The sequence below is a fragment of the Lucilia sericata genome, unplaced genomic scaffold (genome assembly GCF_015586225.1).
Source record: "Lucilia sericata isolate MDLA Ls3-8-SP2 unplaced genomic scaffold, ASM1558622v1 Contig000063F_arrow, whole genome shotgun sequence".
Classification (NCBI taxonomy): domain Eukaryota; kingdom Metazoa; phylum Arthropoda; class Insecta; order Diptera; family Calliphoridae; genus Lucilia; species Lucilia sericata.
This window is the reverse complement of record NW_023994098.1, coordinates 385,327-411,918: the sequence shown is the minus strand read 5'-3', so window position 1 is coordinate 411,918 and position 26,592 is coordinate 385,327. Positions and strand designations below refer to the sequence as shown.

General features: G+C 30.9%; 1 protein-coding gene across 2 annotated transcripts in view; it reads right to left on the bottom strand.

The window, feature by feature from the left end:
- Positions 1–26,592, bottom strand: part of LOC119616243 (ionotropic receptor 75a) — a 468,776-nt gene that overhangs the window by 385,834 nt on the left and 56,350 nt on the right. The window contains exons 3-4 of one of the 2 annotated variants that reach the window (XR_005232512.1): positions 9,063–9,122; positions 7,787–8,996 (exon numbers count right to left, since the gene is read on the bottom strand). The exons of the other annotated variant lie outside the window; for it this stretch is intronic. The gene's annotated coding sequence lies outside the window, so the exon portion shown is untranslated. Of the gene's footprint in view, positions 1–7,786; positions 8,997–9,062; positions 9,123–26,592 lie in introns of those variants that run through there. 2 annotated transcript variants of the gene reach the window in all.

Genomic DNA, 26,592 nt, shown 5'->3' with positions numbered 1-26,592 from the left:
AATTCCTAACACTACTTATTTTCTATAAAATAATCTGTCATATCGGTATACATATCCAGAAGGTAATATAAGTCCTTTAAATCTTCCTTGTTTTGAGATGATAGAGTTTCATAACAAATCCATCTTTTTCGCATAGTTGAAAGAACAGGATCAGAAGATAGAAGTAAACTATTAAAAATATCTTCATTCTGTGATTGCCTGGAGCATTTTCTTGAGCTGAATAGTTGAACATGCTTAAAATCTCGATTCCTCGCTTCCTGGGCTTCTTCTGTTAACTTCTTCTTCTGGAAGAATATTCGATTCAATTATTATTTGACCATGACACAATACTTTGTGTACTGTTGGTGTTAGTTCCCTCCATGGATACAGAGATACAAGTAATTTAGAAATTTCAGATGTGTATTCCCCAAATCGATTTTCATTAATTTTATGTTTACTATTCAGTGCCATTAAAATAGTTTTAACTCTTCGAAGCAACTCCTTGTCGATTCCAGTTATTTTTGAAGTAATTTCAAAATCACGAAAAAACCTTCTCGACGTATTACCGTCATTTGTACTACCGCAACTTGAAAGTGGTTTGTCGATGTTTAATCCCATCTGAACTTTAAATTCTTCTTGGATTATGCTTTTTTCCGCAGCTCTCAGTTCTTTCAATTCTTCATTATTTTTTGTTGATTTAGTAGGATAGTTTGTTTTTTTTTTCCTGGATCGCCTTGTATGATGGTAATATATTGTGTCCTTTTTTATGCAGAGCTTTCCTTAATATTTGGTACTTATTTCGACTGAGACCCAGTTCCAACATAAGCGCTATTGCTTCATCTTCAGTAAAATTTGATTATGATGTTGGAGTTGGTATACTTTCCACAATTCGCTTAAGTCGTTTTGGTGATGCATTAGGAAGAATAGTTGCAATATGTACGACATCCATATGTTGGTTTTCCTTTTTCAGCATTTCGTTAAATGTATCAGCAATTTCCTCATTTGAGATTGAAAAAAGTTTTTGTGTGACCCTCTTTTTTTTTACCTTGAACATAAGTCTTCGTATGACTTGCAAGGCGCTCCTGTTGATATGTTGTAAGTTGAGATTTCCGTAGTAGTTTCCATCCAACTACAAAATTTTAATCGAAATTTCTTTTGATTTCCATCCACAGACTTACTTTTTACATCAAAAAATTTTAAAAAATTTTCAATTTTTGATATGCCTGTTTTGTCTACTTTTCTACTATATGTAGTTTTTATATAATTTGAAATGTCTTCAATTCTTTCTGGCCCTTTTGAAGATATACTCCATAAAACGGAACACAACTCTTCGTACTTTAATGTAATCTTCATTGTAGATTTATTAAATATGGTACTTAAAATCTGAGAAGTTTACTTATATACCAATTCTTGTCATTTCCGATACAGCTATTCCAAAGTAAAAAATTACGAATTGTCTACCTATTAACATTTAGGACTATATTACTATAACCTGTAATTCAGTCATTGATATTTCTTATTAGTGAATGAATCGAAATTATCATTACCTGTATATTTTTACCTACATGATCATAAACGAAACAGAACGAAATGATCTGTCGAAAAAATTTAGGTAAAAAATGGTTATAAATTTTTGAAAATTCAAGCATAATAGGACCTTTCAATTATAAGGATAAGCAAACAAATAGAAAATAGGTAAATATAAGATTTAAATATGTGCTGTCATACTTAATACTAAAATATGAAAAAGATGAAATTAAAGGACACAGGTTTAAATGAACATATTTTTGAATGTAATTGAGATATTGGCTTGAAATTTTTTGTAAAGGGTCGAGAATTTCCATATCTAACTAAAAAATTATATTAAGGGATAAATATGGACTAAATTGTTGTAGCTATCTGCGATCCTATTAAAATTTTGATATAAATCATAGTTTTAGAAATTAAACAAATATGTAATATATGACAAAATCTTTATTTATGAACAAAACTCAATTAAATTTTCAACGCTTGTTAAATTTGTCATTTCAAATAAGAATATGCAAAAAAAAAATTGAAAAGGTCAAAGGGCATCCCGCAATTCCCAAAAATAGGAATGAAAATCCCAAAAATGGGATTTTTTACTTTTTTGCCCATAGGGTCCACATTTCTTTCAGGGCTGGGAAAATACTTTTGGAGTAAATAGAAAACATATTGAGGTTTCCAAAACTGCTTTCAGTTTTCTGATCCCAGCTTTGGGATTTTAGAACATGTCGCCCAAAGTTGAAGTTTTGATAAAAGATAGGTCATATTCGGAAGGACGCAGTGGCAACATTTTCAAAAAATAGGACAAGTTTTTTACGCCAAAGCGTTCTGCGTAAAGATACCTTTTAGAAAACTATAAAATTGTTATATGTTCTTAATAAAAATTTTATTTTATTAATAAAAGAGTTAAGACACATTTTTGGCAAAAAACGCCAAAAATCTAAAATTTTTTGAATTTTTAAATTAAAAAACGTATATTTTTGGATCTGTAAACGATATTGATCTGAAATTTTTTGTATATTATTGGAAATTTTGTTGTCTAACTAACAAGAAAAAATTGAGTCCATTTGGTCCAAAATTACGCCCGGTATTCAAAAAAAGGCGGATCAAGGTATGGTAAATTTTGTATCACTAAATTTTTAAATGCCTATAACTCGGATATTATAAGAGATAAGTAGTATGTCCAAGCATGTTTTTTCAAGATCTCGTCGAGCGCTTTCACAAAATATAAAAATCTTTGTATTTGGGTGAAAAACAAAAAAATGACACGAGTTTAAAAATTTTACATGTCGTAGGTACCCTACTTTGAGCCGCCACAGCGCCGTCCCTGGGGCATCTGCAGGGTTCATCTTCAAAACTTAAACTCGAATACTCCTTGGCTTCGCTCACGCCAAATTTTATCCCGATCGGATCAGCCGTTTAGAAATGCCAGATTTATTTCCAAAAAATTTCCATTCTGCCCCACTGTGCAAAGGTAAGTTTACTCCAGTATATTTTCCCATTTACATCGATTTATCCTTAAACACAACTTTCAGTGGCATTGCATCGAAAAACCCACCCATAAACACACTACATTAACGAGGTACAACAAAACCAACAGGCCGAAACCTTCCTACCATCATCCAAATCAAACCGCAACAAAAATTCAATTTAAAAGGTTGGCAATCGTTTCTAAACGTAAAAGTAAGGGTTCGGCAAAGGAATTTTAACGATAAAGGAAATAATTCCCCAATTAAAAAATGAAAAAATCCCCAATGAAATGAAATAACTTCCTAAATTAAAATGAAATAACACCTCATTTTTGAGGTTTGAAATAAGTTCCTATTTGAAATCTAGAGATACAAATAACAAATTATGGAATAAGTCGGTTTTAGTGACATTTCTAAAAAAGTATATCGTTCATACTTTCGAGTGGGGCTTCAAAGTTTAATACATTTCAGTTTAATCGCTTAATAAAGATTCCCATGGCCGGGCGCATGGACTTTCTACTCTATGGTTTGTTCAACAACAGCTTCGCTTAATAAATATTTTGTAAATAGCCGGCCTACGGCCGGACGCAAGAATTTACCACTCTATAATATGACCAACACCGGCTACGCTTAGTAATGATTTTCCACATAGCCGGCCTAAGGCCGAACACTCTTGATACTGGGAGAGTGTATTCTTAGCGAAGCCAGTGTTTATCCTAAAGGATAAAATCTTTGCGCCCGGCCGAAGGCCGGCTATCAGACATATATTTTTTTATTTCGTGTGATAAAAGTAATATGAAATAACTCCCCAAAAATATTTTTAGGGATTTATTACATTTATTTCATAATGAAATAATTCCCCATTTTAAATGTGAAATAATGCCCCAAAGAGCGAATTAAATCCCCAAATTTCGTTGTTTTTGCTTTCTGAACAAATTTTTAGGGAGTTATTTCATTTTTGTTTTGGGGAGTTATTTCGTGAGGAGTTATTTCATGACGCCAATTTTAAGAGTTGTAAAGAAAAAGTCGTATGTTTGTATTGTATAATATTTTACTTTTTCAATAGTTTATATCAATCCTTATTACAAATTTATAAAATTATAAAATTTATAAAATAAATAAAACAACATTCATTTTTTAATTAAAAACTAATTTGCATTTATATAAAAGCTCAGTGTACTTAAAAATTACAACCAATCAAGCAATTTTAGTAAATATTTCTTCAAAATAAACCTGATTTTAATTTTCTAGAAGTTGTTTAGCTCCTTCGTCTAATTCAATAGAAGCACTTTTCCATTTTTGTTGAACATTGGACATGTATAGATCTGAAGTTCACAAAAAAAATATTGATAAGATGTTCATTAGTGTGGAATCCATATTGTTTCTCGTACTGTCGACTTTAGCGGTTATAATTAACTGGCATACGTATTTTTACATTTTATTATTCCTAGACCGTATATGTACATATCTACTAGGGTGATCGATTATTCGACATTTTCCAAAAACCGGTTTTCGAATAGTTGACATTTGAAAAACCGGTTGTTATTTTTCAACATTTGTACCCAACATTTGTCAAACTTTTTCGGTATGTATTATTCATTTCAAAATTTAATTTAAGTATCCGTTGAATGCAAAGCAAAAATAAAAGTATTCGAAACCAGTTTTTAATGCAAAAATAGTTCATCATGACCTTAGAGATTATAATTTTCCAGATATACGAATTTGATTAATAAATTCATAAAGGGAGATACCACGTCCACTATTCCTAGTATGTCCATTTTTGTTCTAAACATTCATATTATAACTAAAGTTAATCGAATAAAATTTGGTGGCTCTAGCTTTTAAAATTTTTGAAATATAAGAATTTCAGTTCTTAATTCTTATGGGAGGTGCCACGCAGGATTCTAGCAATTGAAGTTTCTTATATATACGACGTTTAATACTTATTTTTAATGTGGGCGTGGCACCTCTCCCATTAAAGATTGTAAAACAATTAGTGGTGTAGAATTCTTCCAAACTTATACTGTGAAAATTTGAAGAAAATCGGTTTATAGACCATAAATAAAAATACAAACAAACTCACGCACACATTTTAAAAGTTTTATTCATAAATTTCTAACAGAATAACAGACTTTGGGTCAGAAAAATTGCTCTGGTGCACACGGGCGGAACGGGACGGATATAAAATGGGGTATACACGTGTAGGGGAGGGTCTAAAGCGCCTTGGCGACACATCAAATTGTTTGACTTCACTAACACAATCAAAAAACTTACCGTTTGAGTCAAACAAATTTGATGAGTGGCCGTGTAGCTTAACCCTTTTTTTTTAATTAAATGTTCTAATATACACACGCAGAGAAAAACATGGTTCGACATTGTTGCTACAACAAAATTGTGTTCTTTGTAACAATATAATAGTTATTTTAAATTGATTTCAGGCATATTTTAGTTAATGTAAACATTTTAATTTTCATTGCAATAACAACTTTGAGTGTTGTTCACTGGAACAGGATAATTTTTCCAACATCTAAATAATAATAACCTTACAAACATATTATATTATGTACACCCATTTAAACTTATAAATAATAATATTTAAAGTATAAACAAAATATGTTTACTTTTAACAATAACAATAAAATTATTTTATTTTAAGCTGTGTTTATTTAAAACATATGTTGAGATATTCTCATTGATTTGTATTGTAAAATTAAGTTCATTGTTTTTAAAAGTGCATAAGAAAATGCTTTTTAAATTTAAATGTAAACTTCAGTTTAATTTGTATTTTACTTTAAATATACTTAAACAATTGCATTTATAATGCAAATTATTAAAAAGTGACTCTATAGTGCAACCGTATTATGTTTAGTGTTTTTCCTAATTATTTTCAATATAATCGTTCCCATATTTATACAAAACAATTCATTTTTAGAGACACTATGTTGTAATAAAACAAAACCTTTCATGTTTGGAGAGACCATATCATTGTTTTTTATATCATTATTTCTCTTAAAAATGCAAGAGGCGTCATTTGATAATAAAAACTTGATAAAACTAAAAGACGTAGAACTAAAAAATTAAAAATGAAAAATTACCTATATTCCTAAATTCAGTTAATTTTGTTATTGAAATAAAACCAGGTGAGTGTTTATCAATTAATAAGATTAAATAAGTTCATAAACTAAAAGCAAATTTATTTCCTTTTGTTTATTGTTCTCTTTTCATGTGTATACCAAATTTAAAGAATTAAAAATTTGTTTTTGCTTTAAGAATATAAAATCGAGAAGAGAAAAGTGGTGTAAAAAACTATAAATCGCTTAATATCAAAAATTCAAACAAAATTAATAAAAAACAAGTAAGAAGTCTATATTCGCCTTTGCCGAATCTCATATACCCTTCACCATAGTGTATTTAAAAAATATACATTTTATAAAATTTCTATTTATTTCATTTTTTCGACTATATGTATATATTATTATTTTAGCAATAGCAAAACAAAAGCTACAACAACAACGCTAAATGAAATAAAACACATGAAGTCAGTGTTGCCAGGAAATGAATTTCAAAATATGCTAAAACTTGAAAAACTAAGTGCTAAAATGTTCTACGGAAGAAACAAAAAGTGCTAAAATTTTTTAATCTAACAAAACAATATAAATGTTTGTTTTTTCTGGTTTTTATTAAAATACTGATGATGTAGTGCATGACTCCAACATTTCTGGTATTATATCTTCATCGTAATCCTCATTTTGATATATTTCAAATGATCGTATTTTATTTGTAATATAATTTTTTATATATTCATAAAAACATTTTATTTTGTAAAAGATTTTTAATAAGGCCTTAAGTGTAACAGCATGCATTTTCGAATTTGTATTATTGAACATAAAAATTCAGCTTAAATACGATTTCGAATTTTATTTTAATTATAGCCTTTGATATAAAAAGCCTTTCAAGTTCGGCATTAGAAAAAGGTGAAACGAGTAATGACAATACAAAAATAGACAATTCATTAAATTAATTTTCACCGATAAAATTTTCAAAATTATATACTTGAATTTAAAAAGCCATTGTATCAGATTTTTGTCATAATGTTGTTTTGTAATATCCAACCACTGATTTTCAATAATATTTTTATCAGTTAAACTATACATAATTTTTTATAAAAAACATAGAAATATTTTTGAATTTTTTTTATCAAGCAAATTATGCTAAAAAGCATTTAGCATAATTCAATGCATCAATGCATTTTCACGATTCAAAATGCTAAATCCAGCACTGAAAGTGCTAAAATGGCAACGCTGCATGAAATACATAAAAAACAAAAACAAAATACACAACGCAATAAAACAAATAGACATCCAAACATACGAAACGAAATACACAGAAAAACAAAATACACAACGCAATGAGACCAACAGACATCCAAACATGTATGAACGTACTGTTAGAATGAATGTTTGTAAAGGGCCCTTCGCTCACACTTTACGTACGATAAGTCTAATGAAAAAGTAAAATGAAATTCCATCCGTATGAAAAAAAAAGAGAATAAAAGTCGTATGATTTATATTTTTTGTGTTTACACGATTGGTAAAAACAATAACAAAGTAAGATGGAAACAGCTGTTTCACTTTTTTGTATGTGTTTACATAAAAATACATCCCTGATCTAATGCGACTTGCTTGTTTTTTGAATCATTTTAAAAAATGAAGAGAGCCATACGACTGTCAAATTTTCCATCCGTATTTTCTCTAAATGTGTGATGGTTTCATTACATATTGCGTTTAGACGATCCCATCCGTTCTCTTCTACACAAAATTTTGACAGATCATATTACTTGTGTGCTCGTGTGAAGCGGGCTTAAGACATTAAGAGTTTATTTAAAATTAAAGATCTTAAGAGCTAAATACAAAAATCTTAAAACTAACTGGAACTATGATAAAACATCTTGTAAACATGTGTACTTTCAGTCTTATTAGTGTAATGTTTCTATCTTAGCATGGGATAATAACTGCATCAGTGATATAAATATATTTCATTATTAACTCATTATTAACTCTATCATATATTTATTGTTTATGCGTTACAAAAACAACAGAATTAATGTGTATCTTAGAACTAGAGTTCTTATCACTGCTACGGCTTGTCCTAAAACAAACATTATATAACATTTTTTATGACCTAACCCATGCACTTGAACTTATAATTTATGATCTTTTTTGTTTATATTACTTAAACAAAATTAAACATATATAAATGCGTGTTCAATTCTGAACATTCTGCCGGGCCCGCAATGGCAATGGTGTAGAAAAATCTATCTTAACTACTTCTTTTTGTTTACAACATTTGTTTTTCAAAACTAGACCAATGAATATAAATATAATTATAATAATTAAAAATAGAGATGTATGTCCAGATAACATGTGAAAATGAAGCCGTTTTAGATCGATTTTGGTAGCCTTTATATTAAACACTTCCTTCATTAGATGGTTGATATCTTTGGCGTTATTTATAATAGTAACATCAAACGGTTTTACTAACTTAGCTTCTATTTTGTCTTGATCTACACCCCATGTTGATGCCTGAATATCTGAATTTACTGCAGATTCTAAGTGTCGAGAAGCTGACAGAGTTATTCCTTCATACGTTGCTGTATATCCTTCTGCTAGTTTTAGTACACCTTTTGTTGGTAAAGTAACCCAGCTTCGATTATTTGGACCACAAGTTATACATTATGAACTCATCCTTTACTCTTAGCATATCGGCACTATTGTTAACGTCCATATGAAGTGTAATTATTTCGTATACCTCAGAATTATGTTTCTGTATTAAAGGTATTTCTATCTGAACCACGATTCGAGCATCAATTATAGTCCCCTTCGCCTTCATTCCATGATATACTTCTTTTAGTTCAGTACCAGTTGCATTTCCAGGAAGAACTAAATTATTCGGCAACACGTTTTCTATGTGCAATAGTTCTTTTTGTAGTTGGGATGGTGTAACACAGTGGACCAAATGCTCAATCTAGAGCGAAATTGGTCGAAAAAATGTATGTTTTTAAAACAAAATTTGTATTGCTTTTATACTTACCATGTTCCCACTCTGCTTTAGGGTAAACATATTTTTCTGTTTTCTACGAAATTAACATCGCTGTAAGCAGTCAAACAAGAGCAATTTTTTAAAATAATTTTTTTTTGCAAATTTCTTATAAATTATTTGATAGTTTGAAGTGATTTTTTAAAGATCGTTAGAAGTTAAATTACAAACTTATTTCATATTTATTACCTACAAGGAATGTTTATATAATTGTATAAATATGTAACATTTTTATGATATCCTTCGCCAAAAAATTAAGTTCGAAGAGTGTTGGTATATTGAAGATATTTTTCTAGAAACTTTGAATTTTATTAAAGTTTTTACATACTACTCCCACTTACTTCTGTAGATATTTTATATACGTTGGAAAGAGTAGCTAGTAGTATAAAAATTGGCCGCCACTTTTTGCCCCTTTCTTTGTTATCGGTAAAAATTTGAGTATTTGGTCGCGAATTCTTCAGTTTTTGAATAAGCACTCTTGTCAAAAAAATAAATTTGACACCGTTATTAAATATGTAATGGCAAAAATTTAATCATAAATGAACACTTAGTGATAATTACAATAAATTGAAGCAAAATGTCCAAAAATTTCTTCATGATCTTTGCTAGAATTGCAAGTGTGAATAGGCAGGGTAAAAAAATCGAAGCTAATTATAAAAAGTTGCCAAATTGTGATTTATTAAAAGAAAATGCCGATGAATTTGAGTATTGACTTCATCTGGGTGCTGCCCACAACTGGTAGTCCGCCGATTTTTTTAACGAATAGTACCAAAAGTTTAAACTTTATCTGTTATAGTGTCTATGATATACGAATTTTAGTATTTAATACATATGGGAGTTGCCACTCCCATTATTGGCGGTCCACCTATATTTGTTTTAAAGATTTATACTTATTGTATACTGTGTAGTACTGATAGTATACAGTACAATACTTAAGCACTCTAATTGTTATAGTTTCTCAGATTTACTAATAGTTCGCCCATTTTTTGCAAAAGTTAATATGGATGCCAAAGATTACTTTTGCAAAATTTTAGAACTCTAGAAGTTATAGTTTCATAGATATAATAATTTTACACACTTAAAACATATGGAAGGTGCCACGCCCACTATTAATAGTCCGTCCATTTTTCCTTCAAGCATTTGCGTAGATGTTAATGTTTCTTGGGTAACATTCAAGAACTTTATCTGCTGTTGTTTCTCATATATACTACTTTTAATATAAACTTTGTATGTAGGCATGGCAGCTCGCCCCCTTCAAGATTCAGAACAAAAAGTTTCCGACGAGAAATACTTCAACAACCTCCGAATATTTCAAGAAAATCGGATACTTCAAACAAAGTTTATATACAGGAAATGTGCAATAAAAGGCATCATTCATTATATTGTATTTTTACACACTTGTAATATGTGCCACGCGTTTTAAATATTATTCCCATTTCATCGATATTGTAGCTCATTTAATTTTCTAGTCACATTCCAAATTTCAGATACCTAAGTGCTTTCTAATTCGAGTATAACACTATTGCGCGCTAGATTAGGCATTTGGTCCACTGTGTGTAAGAAGGTCAGTATTTATATGACCGTGATTGATGTCAATCAGCATATTTATTACAGAAGATTGTATCTTCTGGCACTCATCAATCATTAAATTTAATTGGGTGGCCAATACGGAAAACAGCAATGTTAAACGCTCTTCACTCGTTTCATTTTTCGTTTTATCGTAGAACAACTTTAATTGGCCGTACATTTGTTTAAAGTTGTTATTGACATCTTCTGTTGTCTTTTTCAAAACATTTACTTTTACATTTTAATCAATGACTGATGTTTGTTGTTTTATTAATTTATTTAAGTCATCTTGGTTACTGAAAATGTTTTTCATGTTTTCCTCCATCTGCTTCCGATCGTCTGCGTCCATCATTCCAAAGAGAACATGATAAATAGATCCTACGAAAGGGAGCTCTTTTCTTGCTTCTTTTATTTATGAGAAGTTCGTTATTTTGATCAAGTAACTTATATCTCCTTTCCATCACTGACATCACCATTTCACAGGAGTCCTTAAATAAATTTAATTTCGGACATTTTTCTCTTACTTTCCCCATCAGTTTACCAATCCTCTCCAGTTCTTGGTAATACAAGGATAAATCATAGTAAACTACTAAATTCCACTTCGAATTTATGACGTTTAGTTGTCCAACCTTATCCAGATACAGTGCTGTATTTGCTGATAAGTTGCTTATCGAGACTACGTTGTTCATGTTAATTGGTAGTGCTTTGAATGGGTTCATTATCACCAACATCATCAACATAAATTGTAACCAACATAGTTTTTTCATTACCATGACCCAAAAGCCTTTTCTTAGTTTCTGAAATAGTTTCCATCTATTTAGCGAATTAATTTTTTGCTTCTTCAACAAGTTCGGGACAGGCATTCAGGGGACGTCCTATTAAAAAGTGTCCCGGAGTTAAGGCATCCAATTGACCTGGCTCATCATTGTTTATGTCTGGAATTCAATACTGCTTCAATTTGAATTAAGAGAGTACTCATTTCTTCATATGTAAGTTTGGATTCACCGATTGTCCCTTTTAAATGATATTTAACTGACTTGCCGCCAGCTTCCCAAATACCTCCAAAGTGAGGAGCAGCCGGGGGAATAAAATGACACTGAATTTTCTGCATCGCCAATATAGGAATAATCGACTCATTATTCCGAACAGCAGCTTTAAAATCTTTATCCAATTTTTTATTTGCGCCAACAAAGTTCGTTCCATTATCTGAATAAATATCCGAACTAACAACTCTCCTTCCAAAAAATCTCTTTAATGCTGCTAAGAATGCTTCTGATGTCAGATCGCTAACTGCTTCTAGATGGATCGCCTTTGTCGGCGTTCACAGCTATATACCCTTTATAGGATTTTTGCCCTCTGCCTCTCAAAAATTTCATTTGAATAGGGCCAGCATAGTCTATACCAACATGTTGAAATGGAGCTGATATCGTTACGCGTGATTTTGGAAGATTGCCCATCAGTTGCTTCGCCTGATCTTGGCTATACCGAATACATCTAGGACATCTTCGCAAACATTTCTTTACTGAATTTTTCATATCTAAGATAAAAAACCTACGACTTAGTGCTGCTTCAATTATTCGGTTACCACGATGTAATGTTGAAATGGGACTTTCGCAATATTATAGGATGTTGTTGATTATATGATAAATTTGAATTTTGCAATCTACCACCGACACGAATTATTCCATTCTTGTCTATAAAGGGAAACAAACTCGCTATTCTGCTGCATCTATTTACTACGCCAAATTTCCTTAATGCTGCCATATCCTCTTGCAATTGTATTTCTTGATGAGATCGTATAATTAATTCTTCAGCTTCTTCTAGTTCCTTCACCGAAAGATATTGAGTGGCGTACGATTTTTTTTGTAGCTTATTTTTAAACCTTGTAATAAATGCCGCCACTCTTTGCAGTTTCGAAAAACTCGAAAATTTATTCGTAAGCTTTATTATCAGAGAATCTTTATTTGAAGTTGTAGTTATCATCACCTTAACCATTTTGCTTCTTTTTTAGGCCAGAACTCAGACGCCAATTTTAACCATTCTGGACCATTCCACCACATCATATATGCCTTTAGTTTAAAAGCACTTATTCCACGAGATGCTACGTCTGCAGGATTATCTTTGCTGCTCACATGTCTCCACTTAGCGTCTGGAATCATATTTATTATTTCAGCAACGCGATTTCTAACGAATTTGTCCTTGTTGGTTTTGTTTGCTATCCAGGCCAATGTAATTGTTGAATCGCTCCAGGCATACACCACATGTTGTCTATTAATTGTAGCTGAAACATTATTCAGTAGTTTTGCTAACAGATGCGCAGCACACAGCTCTAGCTTCGGTAAAGTTTTCTATTTTCCTATTTTTTATTGGATTTACTTTGGTTTTTGCAGCAACAAGTGTTATTGACTTTCCAATTTTTAAATAAACTACTGCTACATACGCTTTTTCTGATGCGTCCGAAAATCCATGTAGCTCGAACTTGTCAGATATGTTTATATGTAACCACCTTGGTACACGAATTTCTTGTAGTTCGGACAGATCTGTTGTAAACTGCTGCCATTCTTCCCTTAATTGAGCTGGTAATTCTTCGTCCCATGTACATTGTAATAGCCACAATTTCTGTACGAATAATTTTGCGACTATTGTTACTGGAGACAACCATCCCAATGGATCGAAGATTTTAGCTACTTCGGATAGTGCACGTCTTTTGGTTAATTCGCCATTTAATGAAAAGTTTATATTGAACTTGAATTGATCTAACACTGGATCCCACTGCAACCCCAACGTTTTTACGGATTCGTCATCTTTAATTTGTATTACAGCATTATTTGTAGAATTGCTTATATGATCAATTATATTAAAGTAATTTGATTACCACTTTCTTAAATTGAAGCCATATTTTCCAAGTTGGCTCATAGTCTCATGTTGAATATATTTACATTGAGATATAGTATCTGCTCCTGTCACAAGGTCATCCATGTAGAAGTCTTCTTTAATAATATTTTTTATTTCTTCATTTGGACAGCTATCTGCGATATAAAATAGCGCCCGCGCTGCTAAAAATGGTGCAGAAGCAGTTCCATATGTCACTTTTGTTAATTTATATTCTTTAATAGCCTCTTTTTTGTCTTCTCTCCATAGGATATGTTGGTAGTTTTGATGTTTTGGCACAACTTTAACCTGACGATACATTTTTTCTACGTCTGCTGTGGCAACGAATTTCCACAGCCTCCATTTGACAAGAATATCAAATATTTCATTTTGTAGCCTCGGACCGGTATACATAATGTCATTTAGGCTTCTACCATTTGATATCTTCGCGGATGCGTCGAATACTACTCTCAATTTTGTAGTCAGGATTCGTCTTCTTATTCACCAAGCCTGATAAAATCCACCCAAATATTGTGGATTGCGCCAAAAAACCACTTTTTTTGTATATGTATTCCATCTTCAATTATGTTAGTTATAATATTCATGCCAATCACGATGTCAATTCTATCCGATTTATTTAGTGATGGATCAGCTAACACAAAGTTGTTCCATTCGTCAATATTGAATTTAAACGAATGATCTGGTTGTGCTCCCGTCAGTTGTGGTAAAATCAGCGCCTCTGCTTCTATGGACTGGTCGCTTAAAAATCGTGGTTTCATTGTTAATTTTATTTTCGATTTTTAAACTTCAACCACTACACCTCCAAGACCATGTATTTCGGGTTTGCATTTAATTCGGGGAAGCGCCAATATTTGCGAAGCTTCCTCTGATACCGTTGTCACTACGGAACAATGATCAATTAATGCTCGAAGCATTATATATTCGCCATGCAGGGACTTCACCTTCACTTGTGCTGCAGCAAGTAACACATTTGTTGGTGAATGTGTACTCATTGAACTAGCAGTATTATTTGCTGCTGTTCCTGTTGATTTTACAAAATTTATATGTAAAAGTGCATTATGCATTCTTCCGAAACATCTCCTATCCATCCTATGGTTTAGGCAGATATTAAAAATTTTTGCTTGTCGAACTCAGGAAATCCGGTTTTCTACCGTTAATGCTATGAAATTTCTGCACTCACGGATTTTATGGCCGCCTCTTCTTCAATAGTTGCAGTAACTGTTCTCTGTTGAAAGCACCGTTGCTCGATAATGATGTTTTTTATTTCAATCAATATTGTTGAATTTCTTTGTTGTAGACGCCTCCAATGCTTCACATTGCAATTCAATAAATTGCATTACATCTTTGAGAATTTGAATATCTTTTGATTTTCGAATGCTTTGTTCATATAGAATCAGCCCTTCTTTATCCAGCTTTCTAATTATAACTCTCGCTATTATTGGGTCAGCACCTTCCAAACTAACTCCCATCGATTTTATGCTTGCATGCTATCATTCGTAATATTCAGCAAGTTTCTTAAGCTGCTGCCCGACATTATGTTGGTACTGGGCTGATCCAATATTTTATTCACTAGTTTTGTGAACAAAATTTTTTATTACTTTTATTACCAAATCTTTGATTTAAAATCTCCTAGGCAGCTTCATAATTGTTTTCCGTTATCGGAAGGTTTTGTATAATTTTCAGAGCTTCTCCTCTGACGTGAGTTTTTAACCTCACTAGCTTCTCCACAGCTGGAAGTTTATTCCTATGCACAAATCGATTGAACATATTTTGAAACGAGCTCCATTCTTCCATATCTCCATTGAATATTGGTATTTTTATTGTTTCCAATACCACCGCTATCTTCTCTTCTTGCATTGCGGACATTTTTATTAGTATTTCCTTTAATGCTTCTCCATATACCTTGTCAATCAACTCCAACTCTTCATCAATATCATCTTTTACGGAGTGATTGACCACTAATTCACGTTTTATATCTACCATGGTTTTTTCCCAAGAGCTTTTTTGTGCTCGAGTATTAGAATGTTTTCTGCTTCAATGTCAGATAAACATTCTTCTAATTTTTGTATTTCTCTACGAAATTGAATGAGCAAGTTGGACGTCACTTGCTCTTCTTTTCTTATGCCGGCTTCATCATGGGTTTTTACCTTCACTTCTTTGGAAGTATTTTCTTGCTCTCCTGGAGCATTCTTTGGCTCTCTTGGAGCATTCTCTGGCTCTCTCGGAGCTCTCTCTGGCTCTCTTGGAGCATTCTCTGGCTCTCTTGGAGCTCTTTCTATCTCTTTTTTAGAGTTTTCCGCAAGGTTGGGTTTTAACTGATGCAAAAATTCTTGCATCATAAGTCTCACTTGCTCCATCACGTCATCTTTTAAAGAAATCCGAATTGATTCCATTGATTTCTGATGGCTGGATTCCAAGTTTTCTGATTTTTTGGGCGCCAATACAGCTTCTGCAGAAGTTTGGCCATACTTCTGCATCGCAGTTCTACACAGTTTAATAAGATCCATTTTGGAAGAACTTTTTATCAAAATAGTCCTCTGTTGTCTCTCCAAGCTTATTGAGAACAGTGTCGTTCTCATAAAATTTTCCTTCTAAGCTATCGATGTGTTTTTGATATTGTGCAATTGATGTACTACGGATCTCTGTGCCTTCAATCATCGCCAAAATTGCAGTCAACTGATCTGTGATCTGCTTTTGAGATTCGTATAAATTTTGTCTCTCAGCCATTTTAATGTTTTTTATATATTTTTTATTATTTAAGTAGACTTTTTCTTTTTTTTTTTTGAATTTTTATTTATTTATTTTATTTTTTTTTTTAATCTTATTGCGCTGTTTTTTTTTATCGAAGGACCATGTATGAACGTACTGTTCGAATGAATGTTTGTAAGACATTAACAGTCTTATGCAAAAAAACTTACAACATGCTTACTAACCGTTGTTAAGCTAAATTCGATAAAAGTATATCCAAAAACGATAATTAGCTTAAAATACCTGTAGTAAATCATTGTTAAATATACGAAAGTTAATAATGGTTCAACCGTACTTTAAACCTATATTAAAGTCAAATGTCATTATTTTATTACAATTTATAACTGTTGACGTTTTGTAAAAAATATTCTTGTGTTAAATAAATAAAAAACAATATGGATACACTTTTCCTTTTATTTTCAGGCTTTGTCTCCATTTTTTTCTTCTCTTTTTGCTAAAAATATAAATTTTGTTTATAAAATAGTTTAGTGATGTGTAAAATATCAATGCAAATTTAAAGAAAACGTTACTCGATTACTTTCTTTAATCAAAATATAATATTGCAATTACATTAGTTGTTTTATTTGATTTATATGTTGTTTTTATTATATAACAAATACAATCCCATTTTTATGTTATTAAAAACAATTATTTTATATAAAAGCATAAAAAAATAATATTAGACACGAATACCAAATGAACTAAGCATCAAATCTAAAAAAACATTAAAATGTATTTTAGTTAAAATACTGTTTTTGCATATACTTTTTATACCCTTCACCTTCGTGAGAAGGGTATATATAAGATTGTCATTCCGTTTGTAATTTCCAAAATATAATTTTCCGACCCCATAACGTATATATATTCTGAATCCTTATAGATAGGGGAGTCGATTAAGCCATGTCCGTCTGTCTGTCTGTCTGTTGAAATCAGTTTTCTGAAGACCCCAGATGTCTTCAGGATCCAAATCTTCAATAATTCTATCAGACATGCTTTCGAGAAGTTTCCTATTTAAAATCAGCAAAATGCGTTCGTAAACAACGGAGATATAAGCAAAAATCCGAGACAACCTCTGAAAATTTCATAAAAAATAAACAACAACAACACTGCTTATTCATTGCCTTTGTATTTTGTTTTTGTTTTTTTGAGTATTTCGTTTCGTATGTTTGTATGGCTGTGTGTTTCATTGCCTTGTGTATATTGTTTTTGTTTCTTGGTGCATTCAATTTCGTATGTTTGGATGGCTGTGTGTTTCATTGCCTTGTGTATATTGTTTGTGTTTTCTTGGTGTATTGAATTTCGTATGTTTGGATGTCTGTTGGTTTCATTGCGTTGTGTATTTTGTTTTTTCTGTATTTCGTTTCGTATGTTTGGATGTCTGTTGGTTTTACTGCCTTGTGTATTTTGTTTTTTGTGTGTTTATATCGTTTAGCGTTGTTGTTGTTCATTATGTTTTGCTATTGCTATAATAATGATATAGTCGGGAAAATTAATTTTTAAATACACTATGGTGAAGGGTATATAAGATTCGGCACATCCGAATATAGCACTCTTACTTGTTTAATAATGGATTATTAAGCTAAAAGTCGTTGTTAACTAATGTACACTTTAAGGTCATAATAAGGTTTTTTTTGCATAAGACTGTAAGAGTTTATTTAAATTAAAGATCTTAAGAGCTAAATACAAAAATCTTAAAACTAACTAGAACTATGATAAGACATCTTGTGCACATGTGTACATTCAGTCTTATCAGTGCAAGCGTAACACAACCTACTTCTATGGATGCTCAAGCGAGACTGACTGGGTTTGATTGTTTTTGTGCAATTTGTGAGCTTATGTACGTGTGAAAACAAAAGGAAGAGAGCTCATTTGAGAGCTCGTTGCGTTTCGCTGATCTAAACCATTGGTGGCCAGAAAGAGAATTTTTAAAATGCATATATTGTAGCAAGGTATATTAATTTTATAAGGTAGTGTCATCGGCGAATTCAGAATACCAAGCGAATTGGTTATATTTTTTTTATATGTAGTTTGACATTGTGCCTGCACTTGAAGGCAAATTGGCTGTAAGGGAAAATTTTCAAAAACAGCTGACAAATAAATCAAAGCGAATTTATATTATACAAAAAATGTTTATAAATTTGAATCTATTTATAATTTATTTTGATGTCTAAAATTTTAAAGATTAAAAACACAAAATGAATCCAGTTTGACATTAACAAAATGAAAAAAAAAAGTTTGACATTTACAAAATGTAAACAAAGTTTGACATTAATTATACACCACGGCGAAAAATGAACATAATAGCAAAAAACGATCAGCTGTTCTGATAACACTACCTTATAATTAATATATCTTGTATTGTAGTGTAAAATATGAAAGAGAACATAAATGAAAATATGTGTGCTTTGCACTGAAAAAATTATATGTTTGTCAGTGTGACCATTTTGGCATTTTTGCAGCTAGATTTAGCATTTTTTATTTTGATTTAGCTGTAAAATTTTAATTTAGCATTTGGCATTTTATTTAGCATTTTTATAAAATATTTTTAGCATTTTTAGCTTTTTTTTTGCAATTTTAGTATATAAACAAAAAAAGACAAATATATTGGAAATAGGTTTAACCGGAAAAAATCAGAATTAAATGTGTACCCAAACACAAGCAACAAGAAATATGAGAAATGTAATAATTTACACTGTAATTCAAAATAATGCAAAAAGATTCATGAAGATAAATAACTTAAAATTACGCCAATACAAGTGAATACTTTAAAATGTTGTATTCTAAAATATTTTTCTGGAACCCAATGCTTTTTTAAATTCGAGGTGATAGAAATAATTCAAGAGATTTCATATATTTTTACAAATACGTTCAGTACGCTATTTTACAAACTAATACTTTTTGTTTGCTCATGGAATGAAACATATAATTTTGGAAAAGGTTATGTGTGACGGTTAATTAACAAATTTTATTTTTTCCTATACGAAATAAAGAGGTTTTAATTTTTATCATCCTTCAGGAGTTCTTTTTAATTTATTGAAAATAAGTATTGAAAAAAATCAATAATATATAATTAAGACTTTCTCATCCTACTTTCTGTTCTTTTTTTTACCAAATTTTTAGTAATTTTGTTGTCACGTTTTTTTTTTTTTATTAAAAAAAATACATAAATTTCGAAAATATTATTGACAATTTATTCCAGAATTACAAACTTACGGATTTGAATATATCTCTCAATTCATTTCATACATTCTCATATATATTTTTCCGAAAAAATCTTGGAAGTATGAGTTATAAACCTGACATCTATTCACCGAGATTTAAAATTAATTCAACGGAATTTTCAATATTTTTGTTACATGAAAACCATTTTTAAGGTGTTTTGAGGAAGACAAATAAAATTGTTTATATAAAAAAAAGTAAAACTAGAAATATTATACTTTTCCTTCCGAAAACACATATAGGTTTTATACCATGAGCAACTAGTGTAATTAATAGAATTTTAATGTAATTTTTGCATTCAGAAATATTTTAAAGTTAGAGACATTACATATTGCTAAATTTACAAAAATTTTGAAATAATTTTTAGCATTTCTGTTTATCTTAATACCACGGAACTTAATTTTTTACTCTACTCCACTATACTACGTTTGAGTACTAATCGGTTAAGAATCATTTTCTGAATCGATTAAGCCATGTAAGTCTGACCGTCTGGTAGAGGTTGAAATTTTCAAAACAATAAGCCCGTATGCTTTTTGATCCAATGACAAAACCTTTTAAAAATGGTTAAAGTCCGTCCTTTATTTTACCTAGCCCCCATACATATACAAATGTATAAAGCCTTGCTCAGAAAATTTGTTTAAATATATCGGAATCAAGGTTCACTTCAACATAAATGCTTTATTACGAAAAATAAATCAAATTTTATACTCATATGGTCAACCACGGCAGAATATACTTTCTTACTTGTTATAAATTACAATGAATTTCAGTTACAAATTAATATGAATTGTTCATAAAAAAATTTTAGCATTTTTTTGGCATTTTAAAATCAATTTAGCATTTTTTCTAGCATTTTTTGGATGGGATTTAGCCGCAACATTTTTTGAGACCTGGTCACACTGATGTTTGTACTTATTTGTGTTATTCATATTATTTGTATTATAAATGAACAACAGAGGAAATGTATACATATTGACGAAACGATGTATTGATGCATATATTGATGTAAGAATGTATTAATGCATATGTTGATGTATTTATGTACATATGTATGTATGTCCGCCTATAAGTGTTCAAATGATTAACCGTTAATCGATAAAATTTTGGCGATTAATTGCTTGAATAAATGACAATACAAATATAATTTGTCAGAGACTTTTGTGGATAAACCTTGAGAGATAACCAGATGGCAACGCTTAGATTTAGATGGCAATGCCTGGCCGTGCCGGTAGATGGGCGTAAAGTCCACCATCTAGCGATCTCAAGCCACTGAGCAAAAAAAAAAAAAAAAATATATAGTGTTAAAAAAAATAAAAATGTCATATCACACATCATCAAGGGAGAGTTAAATCCTGTAATTCTAAGGCATCGCGACCTATTAGTTCTACGGTTGAAGCTGGTATTGTGCTGCTTGGCCTGCCCACCCTCTTCCTTGGTAAACCTTCGGCCATATAAAAGTTGGTTTACCCCTATACTTTCCCCTACTGCCAAAAACTACAGATACACCACTTACCTCATCTTCTGCCTACTCCATTTTCATCCTCAGGACCAGGGACTCATTGGTTTTTAATGAAAATAGATTCCGGAGTTGTTGGTCGTCCGTCCATGTCCCGTAGAATAGTCAATTCTGTCCAATTCCGTCCACAACTTCCCTTCGTCTACAAATTTTATCTAATAGTCTGAGTTGTTGGTTGTGAGGATGTCTTCTTTTTATTATTTAATAAGTTTGGGGTCTTCGATTTTAATGTATTTCGTGTAGGTTTTTTTTTTTTGTTAACAATTTTAGTTTTATATTTTTTTTTTCTTTTAATTTTCAAGTTTTAATTTGCCTCGTATTTGTGTTTATTTTAATAAATTCAGATTAATAATCCAGTTTTTTTTTTTAATTTTCTTTAATAAGTATATTTTTTATAAGTTTTATTTTCATCTATCTTTTGTATTATTTTAATTTTAATAAATTCGGTTTCTTTTTTTTCTTTATTCTTTATGTTGGGTATATGTTTTTCTTTTTTTTTAAATCCAATTTGTTTCTTATTTTTTTTTTTTAATTTTTTCGTGTTTTTTTTTTTCTATTTTTTTAAACTCCTAAAATTCCACATTCACACCTCTTCTTTTTTTCTTTTCTTCCTCTCCTCTCGAACTCTCCTCCTCTTTTTTTTCTTCTTCCCCTCTTCTTCCTCCCACCATTCTAAACTTTTTCCCGCCTTTTTTTCCTCCACTCGCCATCTTTTATTTATCATTCTCCCTTCCGCCCTATCCCCCACTGCAACCTATCCACCCCCTAAACAGCTGTATATTCGTTCCAGCAGTTAAGGGCTAGTATAGAACTTGGTTTTGCAGCTTTTTGTCGAGATACGAGTATATTGAACATAATTATGAACTCAAAAGCCCTACTCGGGCGGTAAAGTTGTATGGGGCCTAAATCAAATATTGGACCGATGTTACCCATTTTCAAAAGGATTCGTTTCTAATACAATGGAAGAGCCTATAGTTTGAATACAAGGTTTACATGGACAGACGGATGGTCAGACGGATGGACGGACATAGCTAAATCGACTCAGAAAATGATTCTAAGCTGTTTGGAATACTTTAAGGGGGATATAGGACCAATATTATTGTGCGTTACAAACATCAACACAACACACTAAATTAGTGTAGGGTATAAAAATAAAATGAATTCGCTCTGTATTTCTGAATTCGCCGACGACACTACCTTATAATTAACAAGATATATTAATTATAAGGTAGTGTCGTCGGCGAATTTAGAAATACAAAGCGAATTCATTTTATTTTTTATATGTGGAGTTTGACAGTATGCATACGCTTGAAAGTGCCAGCACACTGTTAAAATACATGTAAATAAAATCAAAAGCATGGCATAATAAAGTAAGGTGACTGCGATAAAGCAGCTGATTATTTTTTTTTATTTTTATGTAGAGTATGCATAATGTCAAAAGTTGTTAATGTTTACATGTTAAGAATGTTATTTGTTTACATTTCTTATGTCATTTTTGACATTAGTTTGATTCTAGTACAAAAACAAAGAACATGTTGTTTTTGTGTTGTTGTAGTGATGCAGTCACCTTTCTAAGTGTGCCCTGATCAAAAGCATGGCGAAACTAATAAGGTGAAGTCATTTCAACAGCTGGTTGTTTTTTTGTCCATGGAAATTTAGCCCGACGCTGTCAAACTCCATATAAAAAAATTCTCTCTGAAAACCGACGCTATCAAACTCCATATATAAAAATTTTATGAATTCGCCGCAAAATGAAATGACTTCACCTTATAATCTATTCGCCTTGATCAAAAGTGTATTAAAGCCCCCTTTACACGAGAACACAAGTAATATGATATGTCAAAATATTGTGTAGAAGAATACGGATAGGATCGTCTAAACGCAATATGTAATAAAAACATCACACATTGCGAGAAAATATGGATGGAAAATTTGTCAGTCGTATGGCTCTCCTCATTTTTTGATATGATTCAAAAAACAAGCAAGTCGCATTAGATCAGGGATGTATTTTTATGTAAACACATACAAAAAAGTGAAACAGTTGTTTCCATCTTACTTTGTTATTGTTTTATACCAATCCACAGTGGGGCAGAATGGAAATTTTTTGGAAATAAATCTGGCATTTCTAAACGGCTGATCCGATCGGGATAAAATTTGGCGTGAGCGTAGCCAAGGAGTATTCGAGTTTAAGTTTTGAAGATGAACCCTGCAGATGCCCCAGGGACGGCGCTGTGGCGGCTCAAAGTAGGGTACCTACGACATGTAAAATTTTTAAACTCGTGCCATTTTTTTGTTTTTCACCCAAATACAAAGATTTTTATATTTTGTGAAAGCGCTCGACGAGATCTTGAAAAAACATGCTTGGACATACTACTTAATATCCGAGTTATAGGCATTTAAAAATTTAGTGATACAAAATTTACCATACCTTGGTCCGCCTTTTTTTAAATACCGGGCGTAATTTTGGACCAAATGGACCCAATTTTTTCTTGTTAGTTAGACAACAAAATTCCCAATAATATACAAAAAATTTCAGATCAATATTGTTTACAGATCCAAAAATATACGTTTTTTAATCTAAGAATTCAAAAAATTTTAGACTTTTGGCGTTTTTTTGCCAAAAATGTGTCTTAACTCTTTTATTAATAAAATAAAATTTTTATTAAGAACATATAACAATTTTATAGTTTTCTAAAAGGTATCTTTACGCAGAACGCTTTGGCGTAAAAAACTTGTCCTATTTTTTGAAAATGTTGCCACTGCGTCCTTCCGAATATGACCTATTTTTTATCAAAACTTCAACTTTGGGCGACATGTTCTAAAATCCCAAAGCTGGGATTAGAAAACTGAAAGCAGTTTTGGAAACCTCAATATGTTTTCTATTTACTCCAAAAGTATTTTCCCAGCCCTGAAAGAAATGTGGACCCTATGGGCAAAAAAGTAAAAAATCCCATTTTTGGGATTTTCATTCCTATTTTTGGGAATTGCGGGATGCCCTTTGACCTTTTCAATTTTTTTTTTGCATATTCTTATTTGAAATGACAAATTTAACAAGCGTTGAAAATTTCATTGAGTTTTGTTCATAAATAAAGATTTTGTCATATATTACATATTTGTTTAATTTCTAAAACTATGATTTATATCAAAATTTTAATAGGATCGCAGATAGCTACAACAATTTAGTCCATATTTATCCCTTAATATCATTTTTTAGTTAGATATGGAAATTCTCGACCCTTTACAAAAAATTTCAAGCCAATATCTCAATTACATTCAAAAATATGTTCATTTAAACCTGTGTCCTTTAATTTCATCTTTTTCATATTTTAGTATTAAGTATGACAGAACATACATTTGGTGTTGAATAAAATATTTGGACAATTTTTAAAAATTATTTAGTTAATTATTTTATTATAATATTGTATATAAAATAAAAAAATTATAATTTTATTATGAGCCACGCACAACAACACCTAAATCACCCCACACAAATTATCTTTCCCGCCCACCGAAATATAAAACACAATTTAATACAATATCATCAGTTAGTATAATAGCTTTTTTTATTTGAACTGTTTATCTTAAACATAATACAATTAATTCTTACAACCTACTTATATAGTTAATTCCTAACACTACTTATTTTCTATAAAATAATCTGTCATATCGGTATACATATCCAGAAGGTAATATAAGTCCTTTAAATCTTCCTTGTTTTGAGATGATAGAGTTTCATAACAAATCCATCTTTTTCGCATAGTTGAAAGAACAGGATCAGAAGATAGAAGTAAACTATTAAAAATATCTTCATTCTGTGATTGCCTGGAGCATTTTCTTGAGCTGAATAGTTGAACATGCTTAAAATCTCGATTCCTCGCTTCCTGGGCTTCTTCTGTTAACTTCTTCTTCTGGAAGAATATTCGATTCAATTATTATTTGACCATGACACAATACTTTGTGTACTGTTGGTGTTAGTTCCCTCCATGGATACAGAGATACAAGTAATTTAGAAATTTCAGATGTGTATTCCCCAAATCGATTTTCATTAATTTTATGTTTACTATTCAGTGCCATTAAAATAGTTTTAACTCTTCGAAGCAACTCCTTGTCGATTCCAGTTATTTTTGAAGTAATTTCAAAATCACGAAAAAACCTTCTCGACGTATTACCGTCATTTGTACTACCGCAACTTGAAAGTGGTTTGTCGATGTTTAATCCCATCTGAACTTTAAATTCTTCTTGGATTATGCTTTTTTCCGCAGCTCTCAGTTCTTTCAATTCTTCATTATTTTTTGTTGATTTAGTAGGATAGTTTGTTTTTTTTTCCTGGATCGCCTTGTATGATGGTAATATATTGTGTCCTTTTTCATGCAGAGCTTTCCTTAATATTTGGTACTTATTTCGACTGAGACCCAGTTCCAACATAAGCGTTATTGCTTCCTCTTCAGTAAAATTTGATTATGATGTTGGAGTTGGTATACTTTCCACAATTCGCTTAAGTCGTTTTGGTGATGCATTAGGAAGAATAGTTGCAATATGTACGACATCCATATGTTGGTTTTCCTTTTTCAGCATTTCGTTAAATGTATCAGCAATTTCCTCATTTGAGATTGAAAAAAGTTTTTGTGTGACCCTCTTTTTTTTACCTTGAACATAAGTCTTCGTATGACTTGCAAGGCGCTCCTGTTGATATGTTGTAAGTTGAGATTTCCGTAGTAGTTTCCATCCAACTACAAAATTTTAATCGAAATTTCTTTTGATTTCCATCCACAGACTTACTTTTTACATCAAAAAGTTTTAAAAAATTTTCAATTTTTGATATGCCTGTTTTGTCTACTTTTCTACTATATGTAGTTTTTATATAATTTGAAATGTCTTCAATTCTTTCTGGCCCTTTTGAAGATATACTCCATAAAACGGAACACAACTCTTCGTACTTTAATGTAATCTTCATTGTAGATTTATTAAATATGGTACTTAAAATCTGAGAAGTTTACTTATATACCAATTCTTGTCATTTCCGATACAGCTATTCCAAAGTAAAAAATTACGAATTGTCTACCTATTAACATTTAGGACTATATTACTATAACCTGTAATTCAGTCATTGATATTTCTTATTAGTGAATGAATCGAAATTATCATTACCTGTATATTTTTACCTACATGCTCATAAACGAAACAGAACGAAATGATCTGTCGAAAAAATTTAGGTAAAAAATGGTTATAAATTTTTGAAAATTCAAGCATAATAGGACCTTTCAATTATAAGGATAAGCAAACAAATAGAAAATAGGTAAATATAAGATTTAAATATGTGCTGTCATACTTAATACTAAAATATGAAAAAGATGAAATTAAAGGACACAGGTTTAAATGAACATATTTTTGAATGTAATTGAGATATTGGCTTGAAATTTTTCGTAAAGGGTCGAGAATTTCCATATCTAACTAAAAAATTATATTAAGGGATAAATATGGACTAAATTGTTGTAGCTATCTGCGATCCTATTAAAATTTTGATATAAATCATAGTTTTAGAAATTAAACAAATATGTAATATATGACAAAATCTTTATTTAT